At 44.1% G+C, this 6,680-nt stretch overlaps 1 protein-coding gene across 2 annotated transcripts in view; it reads left to right on the forward strand.

The window, feature by feature from the left end:
* The window catches only part of ACTR8 (actin related protein 8), a 65,887-nt gene that overhangs the window by 48,139 nt on the left and 11,068 nt on the right, over positions 1-6,680 (forward strand). The gene's annotated exons all lie outside the window — the stretch shown is intronic.

Genomic DNA, 6,680 nt, shown 5'->3' on the forward strand with positions numbered 1-6,680 from the left:
TACTTTAAGTCAGTCCGAAAAATTTGGAAAACTTTGAAAGTGCCCCCAAGTGCAGTTGCAAAAACCATCAAGCGCTACAAAGAAACTGGCTCACATGAGGGCCACCCCAGGAAAGGAAGACCAAGAGTCACCTCTGCTTCTGAGGATAAGTTTATCCGAGTCACCAGCCTCAGAAATCGCAGGTTAGCAGCAGCTCAGATTAGAGACCAGGTCAATGCCACACAGCGTTCTAGCAGCAGACACATCTCTACAACAACTGTTAGAGGAGAATTTGTGCAGCAGGCCTTCATGGTAAAATAGCTGCTAGGAAACCACTGCTAAGGACAGGCAACAAGCAGAAGAGACTTGTTTGGGCTAAAGAACACAAGGAATGGACATTAGACCAGTGGAAATCTGTGCTTTGGTCTGATGAGTCCAAATTTGAGATCTTTGGTTCCAACCACCGTGTCTTTGTGCGACGCAGAAAAGGTGAACGGATGGACTCTACATGCCTGGTTCCCACCGTGAAGCATGGAGGAGGAGGTGTGATGGTGTGCGGGTGCTTTGCTGGTGACACTGTTGGGGATTTATTCAAAATTGAAGGCATACTGAACCAGCATGGCCACCACAGCATCTTGCAGCGGCATGCTATTCCATCCGGTTTGCATTTAGTTGGACCATCATTTATTTTTCAACAGGACAATGACCCCAAACACACCTCCAGGCTGTGTAAGGGCTATTTGACCAAGAAGAAGGGTGATGGGGTGCTATGTCAGATGACCTGGCCTCCACAGTCACCAGACTTGAACCCAATCGAGATGGTTTGGGGTGAGCTGGACCGCAGAGTGAAGGCAAAAGGGCCAACAAGTGCTAAGCATCTCTGGGAACTCCTTCAAGGTTGTTGGAAGACCATTCCCGGTGACTACCTCTTGAAGCTCATCAAGAGAATGCCAAGAGTGTGCAAAGCAGTTATCAAAGCAAAAGGTGGCTACTTTGAAGAACCTAGAATAAGACATAATTTCAGTTGTTTCACACTTTTTTGTTAAGTATATAATTCCACATGTGTTAATTCATAGTTTTGTTGTCTTCAGTGTGAATGTACAATTTTCATAGTCATGAAAATACAGAAAAATCTTTAAATGAGAAGGTGTCCAAACTTTTGGCCTGTACTGTGTGTGTATGTGTATGTATGTGTGTATGTATATATATGTGTGTGTATATATATATATATATATATATATATATATATATATATATATATATATATATATATATATATATATATATATATATATATATATATATATATATATATACTCTCTATATATCTCTCTCTATATCTCTCTCTCTATATCTCTCTCTCTATATCAAATTCAAATGAGCTTTATTGGCAGGACTAAGTACATGTTAGCATTGCCAAAGCATATGGTAAAAATACGGGGGTGGGGGAGGGGGGGCATATAGAGGTCCAGGGAATATCAAATTCCTTTTAGAGGATAGGGGATGTTTCCAGGGTGGGGTATAGGAGTCCATGACATATCGGGCTCTTTAGTCGGGGGATAGGGATATGTCCAGTGTTGGGGTACGGGAGTCCATGACATATCAGGCTCCTCTTAGTCTGTGGCAGGCGCTGACATATTCCGCTGCTACGGCCACTGCACTTTCCTCTTCCCCCAGTATTATCGGCAGTTTCTCTTCCTCGTCCTTGGAGGTGAAGTCTGGGAGGAGATCAGACAGTCTCTTGAAGTGAGTGTCCCTCACTGCGGAGTATTTGGGGCACCTCAGCAGGAAGTGGGCCTCATCCTCCACGGCCTCCTGGGGGCACTGCTGGCAGAGTCTGCTCTCTCGAGGCTTGTAGTTCTGTCGGTGCCGCCCGGATTCGATGAGTAGGCTGTGGGTGCTCAGTCTGTACCGGCTCAGGATCTGTCGATCTTTGGGGTTTTCTAGTTTCTCTAGATATGGGTCCAGTTTGTACTCCCTCTGTAGATTCCGGTATATTGTCAGTTTCTGGGATTTGTTTATGTCGTTCCTCCAGATGCTGAGATATTCCTCTTTGACTTTGTGGACCATCTTCTGGATTTCACCTTTTGTCAGGCCATGGAGGTTGATGGCTTGGTCAGACTGGCTTTGGGTACTTTTCCTTGGGAGGCTTCCTGGTGTAGGAAGGCTTTGTGATGGTAGGAGCTGGGACTGCTACTTTGTAGATGAGCCTTGAATGACAGCGCCTTCTTCTTTATTGCGATGTGTAGTGGGAATCTGCCCAGCTCTGCTCGGCAGGCGCTATTTGATGTGCTCCGATGGACTTGGAGAAGATGCTTGCAGAACTCTAGGTGGAATATTTCTGTCGGCCCAGCGTCCCACTTTGACCAGTTTGGGTATGAGACTGGGCCCCAGACCTCACTACCGTATAGAAGAATTGGGGCAATGATGGAGTCAAAAATTTTTAGCCATACGGTTACTGGTGCCTTGAGGTGGTACAGACGCCTTCTGATGGCATAGAAGGCTTTGGATGCCTCGTCTTTTAGTGACACTATGGCTTGCTTGAAGCTCCCTGACTGGCTGAGTTCTAGGCCCAGGTAGGTGTACCTGTTGGTTTCAGTAAGTGGACGGTTGTCTATCATAAAGGTAGGATTGCCAGTGGGTTTCTGCTTTCTTTTCTGGAACACCATGATATTAGTTTTTTTTCTCGTTGATTGGCAGTATATATATATCTCTCTCTCTCTCTCTCTCTCTCTCTCTCTCTCTCTCTCTCTCTCTCTCTCTCTCTCTCTCTCTCTCTCTCTCTCTCTCTCTCTCTCTCTCTCTCTCTCTCTCTCTCTCTCTCTCTCTCTCTCTCTCTCTCTCTCTCTCTCTCTCTATATATATATATATATATATATATATATATATATATATATAATCTCTCTATCTCTATCTCTCTCTCTCTCTCTATATCTCTCTCTCTCTATATCTCTATCTCTCTCTATATCTCTATCTCTCTCTATATCTCTCTCTATATCTCTCTCTCTATATCTCTCTCTCAAATTCAAATTCAAATGAGCTTTATTGGCAGGACTAAGTACATGTTAGCATTGCCAAAGCATATGGTAAAAATACGGGGGTGGGGGAGGGGGGGCATATAGAGGTCCAGGGAATATCAAATTCCTTTTAGAGGATAGGGAATGTTTCCAGGGTGGGGCGGCCTGCAGTACAATATTAAATAGTTTTGTTATCGCAGCCTGGATGTCTGGAGGGCTGTATTTCAGCATTTCTGGGAGGATCCCATCTGGACCACTGGCTTTTTTACCTTTTATCTGTGTGATCCTTTCTGTTATTTCTGTCAGTGTGATTGGTGTATCCAGAGGATTTTGGAAATCTTTGAACTTTTCCTCCATATCTTTCAGTTTTTTCACAAGCTCTTTTTGTGCCAGGTTCAGGTCTTCACTTGGGATGTCATTGTAGAGGTCCTTGAAGTACTGGAGCCAGATGTTGCCGCTCTGGATGTGGAGGCTGTTGCTTTTCTGGTTGGATCCAAGGTGATTCCACAGTTCCCAAAATTTGTTGTCTTCAAGGGCATCTTGGAGTTGGAGGAGTTTGGTAGAGATGTCGTTTTGCTTTTTCTTTCTGAGGATGGCTTTGTAATTTCGTTGTACGGTGTGGTAGGCTTCTCTCAGAGTGGGGTTATTGGGGTCTCTGTGTTTTTTATTTGAGGCCATTCTTAGGGCCTTCCGTATGGTCTTGCATTCTTTGTCAAACCAGTTGTTGGGATTTTGTTTACTCGGTCTCTTGTTGATGATTCTTTTCAGGTCAGACATTTCTGCCATGGCATATAGAATGTCGTTAAGGTCTCTTACCGCTAGGTGTACTCCTTCTGGGTTGAGTTCATACACGTTATTATGGAAACATTGGAGCTTCTCCTTGATCTCTGGTCTGTTGATGGCATCTTTGTATTTTGGGGCCGACATCTTGGACCATTTGAAGGATGGTGGCAGGCTAAAGAGGCCGGTCTTTTGCGGGGTTTGTGAGGGTGATTTCTTTGTGGATTTGATGTATAGGAGCAGTTGGTTATGGTCTGACAGATGTGTTTGTGGGGTGACTATAAGGGCGCCAATATTTGTAGGGTCCATATCTGTGATGGCATAGTCTATCACACTGCTGCCCACATGGGAGTTTAGGGTATGTCTTCCCAGTGAGTCTCCCTTGGTGCGGCCATTGAGGATACGAAGTCCAAGGCTTCGGCATAGGTTCAACAGCGTTCTGCCACTTTTATTAACTGTGCAATCATAGCTGTTCCTGTCGGTGTGCACTGGGTTGTCACAGTCCGTATCTGCTCCAAGTATATAGATGTTTCCATCAGTGGTCAGGTAGTCTCTTTCTCTTCCCGTTCTTGCGTTGAGGTCTCCGTAGATGAGAACGTTCCCAAGAGTCTGGAAATGGGCAGCTTCAGTCTTTAGGGTCTCAAAGCTGTCTGGGTTGAAGTATGGAGACTCTGGAGGAGCTACGTACACTGCACAGAGGTAGATGTTGGCCACGGATGTGAGGATGGAGCGGCTTATTCTTATCCAGATATGGCTGTCTCCTCTCTTCACTGCTCTGATATGTTCATGGAGCTCTTCTTTGTACCATACTAATATTCCTCCTGAGCTCCGGCCCTGTTTGATGTTTTTGTTTTTCAGGGCGGAGACAGAGAATTCCCTGTATCCGATGGGGACATAGGATTCATTATTGGCCTTAGTCCATGTTTCAAGGAGGATCTGTATATCAATGTCTTTCAGTCTTTGGTTAAAGTCTGGGTCATTTGTCTTGTATCCAAAGGCTGAGGTGTTCAGGCCCTGGATGTTCCAGCTACTAATGATCTCTCTCTCTATATCTCTCTCTCTATATCTCTCTCTATATCTCTCTCTCTATATCTCTCTCTCTATATCTCTCTCTCTATATCTCTCTCTCTATATCTCTCTCTATATCTCTCTCTATATCTCTCTCTATATCTCTCTCTCTATATCTCTCTCTCTATATCTCTCTATATCTCTCTATCTCTCTCTCTATCTCTCTCTCTATCTCTCTCTATCTCTCTCTCTATCTCTCTATCTCTCTCTCTCTATCTCTCTCTCTCTATCTCTCTCTCTCTATCTCTCTCTCTATCTCTCTCTCTCTCTATCTCTCTCTCTATCTCTCTCTCTCTCTATCTCTCTCTCTATCTCTCTCTCTATCTCTCTCTCTCTATCTCTCTCTCTATCTCTCTCTCTCTATCTCTCTCTCTCTATCTCTCTCTCTATCTCTCTCTCTATCTCTCTCTCTCTATCTCTCTCTCTCTATATCTCTCTCTCTATATCTCTCTCTCTATATCTCTCTCTCTATATCTCTCTCTCTCTATCTCTCTCTCTATATCTCTCTCTCTATATCTCTCTCTATCTCTCTCTCTATATCTCTCTCTCTATATCTCTCTCTATATCTCTCTCTATATCTCTCTCTCTATATCTCTCTCTATATCTCTCTCTATATCTCTCCCTCTATATCTCTCCCTCTATATCTCTCCCTCTATATCTCTCCCTCTATATCTCTCCCTCTATATCTCTCCCTCTATATCTCTCCCTCTATATCCCTCTCTATATCTCCCTCTATATCTCTCTCTATATCTCTCTCTATATCTCTCTCTATATCTCTCTCTATATCTCTCTATATCTCTCCCTCTATATCTCCCTCTATATCTCCCTCTATATCTCTCTCTATATCTCTCTCTATATCTCTCTCTATATCTCTCCCTCTATATCTCTCCCTCTATATCTCTCCCTCTATATCTCTCCCTCTATATCTCTCCCTCTATATCTCTCCCTCTATATCTCTCCCTCTATATCTCTCCCTCTATATCTCTCCCTCTATATCTCTCCCTCTATATCTCTCTCTATATCTCTCTCTATATCTCTCTCTATATCTCTCTATATATCTCTCTCTATATATCTCTATCTCTATATCTCTCTATATATCTCTATATCTCTCTATATATCTCTATATCTCTCTATCTAGCTCTCTATCTATCTATCTATCTATCTATCTATATATATATATATATATATATATATATATATCTCTATATCTCTCTCTCTATTCAATTCAATTCAAATGAGCTTTATTGGCAGGACTAAGTACATGTTAGCATTGCCAAAGCATATGGTAAAAATACGGGGGTGGGGGAGGGGGGGATATAGAGGTCCAGGGAATATCAAATTCCTTTTAGAGGATAGGGGATGTTTCCAGGGTGGGGTATAGGAGTCCATGACATATCAGGCTCTTTAGTCGGGGGATAGGGATTTGTCCAGTGTTGGGGTACGGGAGTCCATGACATATCAGGCTCCTCTTAGTCTGTGGCAGGCGCTGACATATTCCGCTGCTACGGCCGCTGCACTTTCCTCTTCCCCCAGTATTATCGGCAGTTTCTCTTCCTCCTCCTTGGAGGTGAAGTCTGGGAGGAGATCAGACAGTCTCTTGAAGTGAGTGTCCCTCACTGCGGAGTATTTGGGGCACCTCAGCAGGAAGTGGGCCTCATCCTCCACGGCCTCCTGGGGGCACTGCTGGCAGAGTCTGCTCTCTCGGGGCTTGTAGTTCTGTCGGTGCCGCCCGGATTCGATGAGTAGGCTGTGGGTGCTCAGTCTGTACCGGCTCAGGATCTGTCGATCTTTGGGGTTTTCTAGTTTCTCTAGATATGGGGCCAGTTTGTACTCCCT

This window comes from Ranitomeya imitator, chromosome 8 (assembly GCF_032444005.1).
Source record: "Ranitomeya imitator isolate aRanImi1 chromosome 8, aRanImi1.pri, whole genome shotgun sequence".
Classification (NCBI taxonomy): domain Eukaryota; kingdom Metazoa; phylum Chordata; class Amphibia; order Anura; family Dendrobatidae; genus Ranitomeya; species Ranitomeya imitator.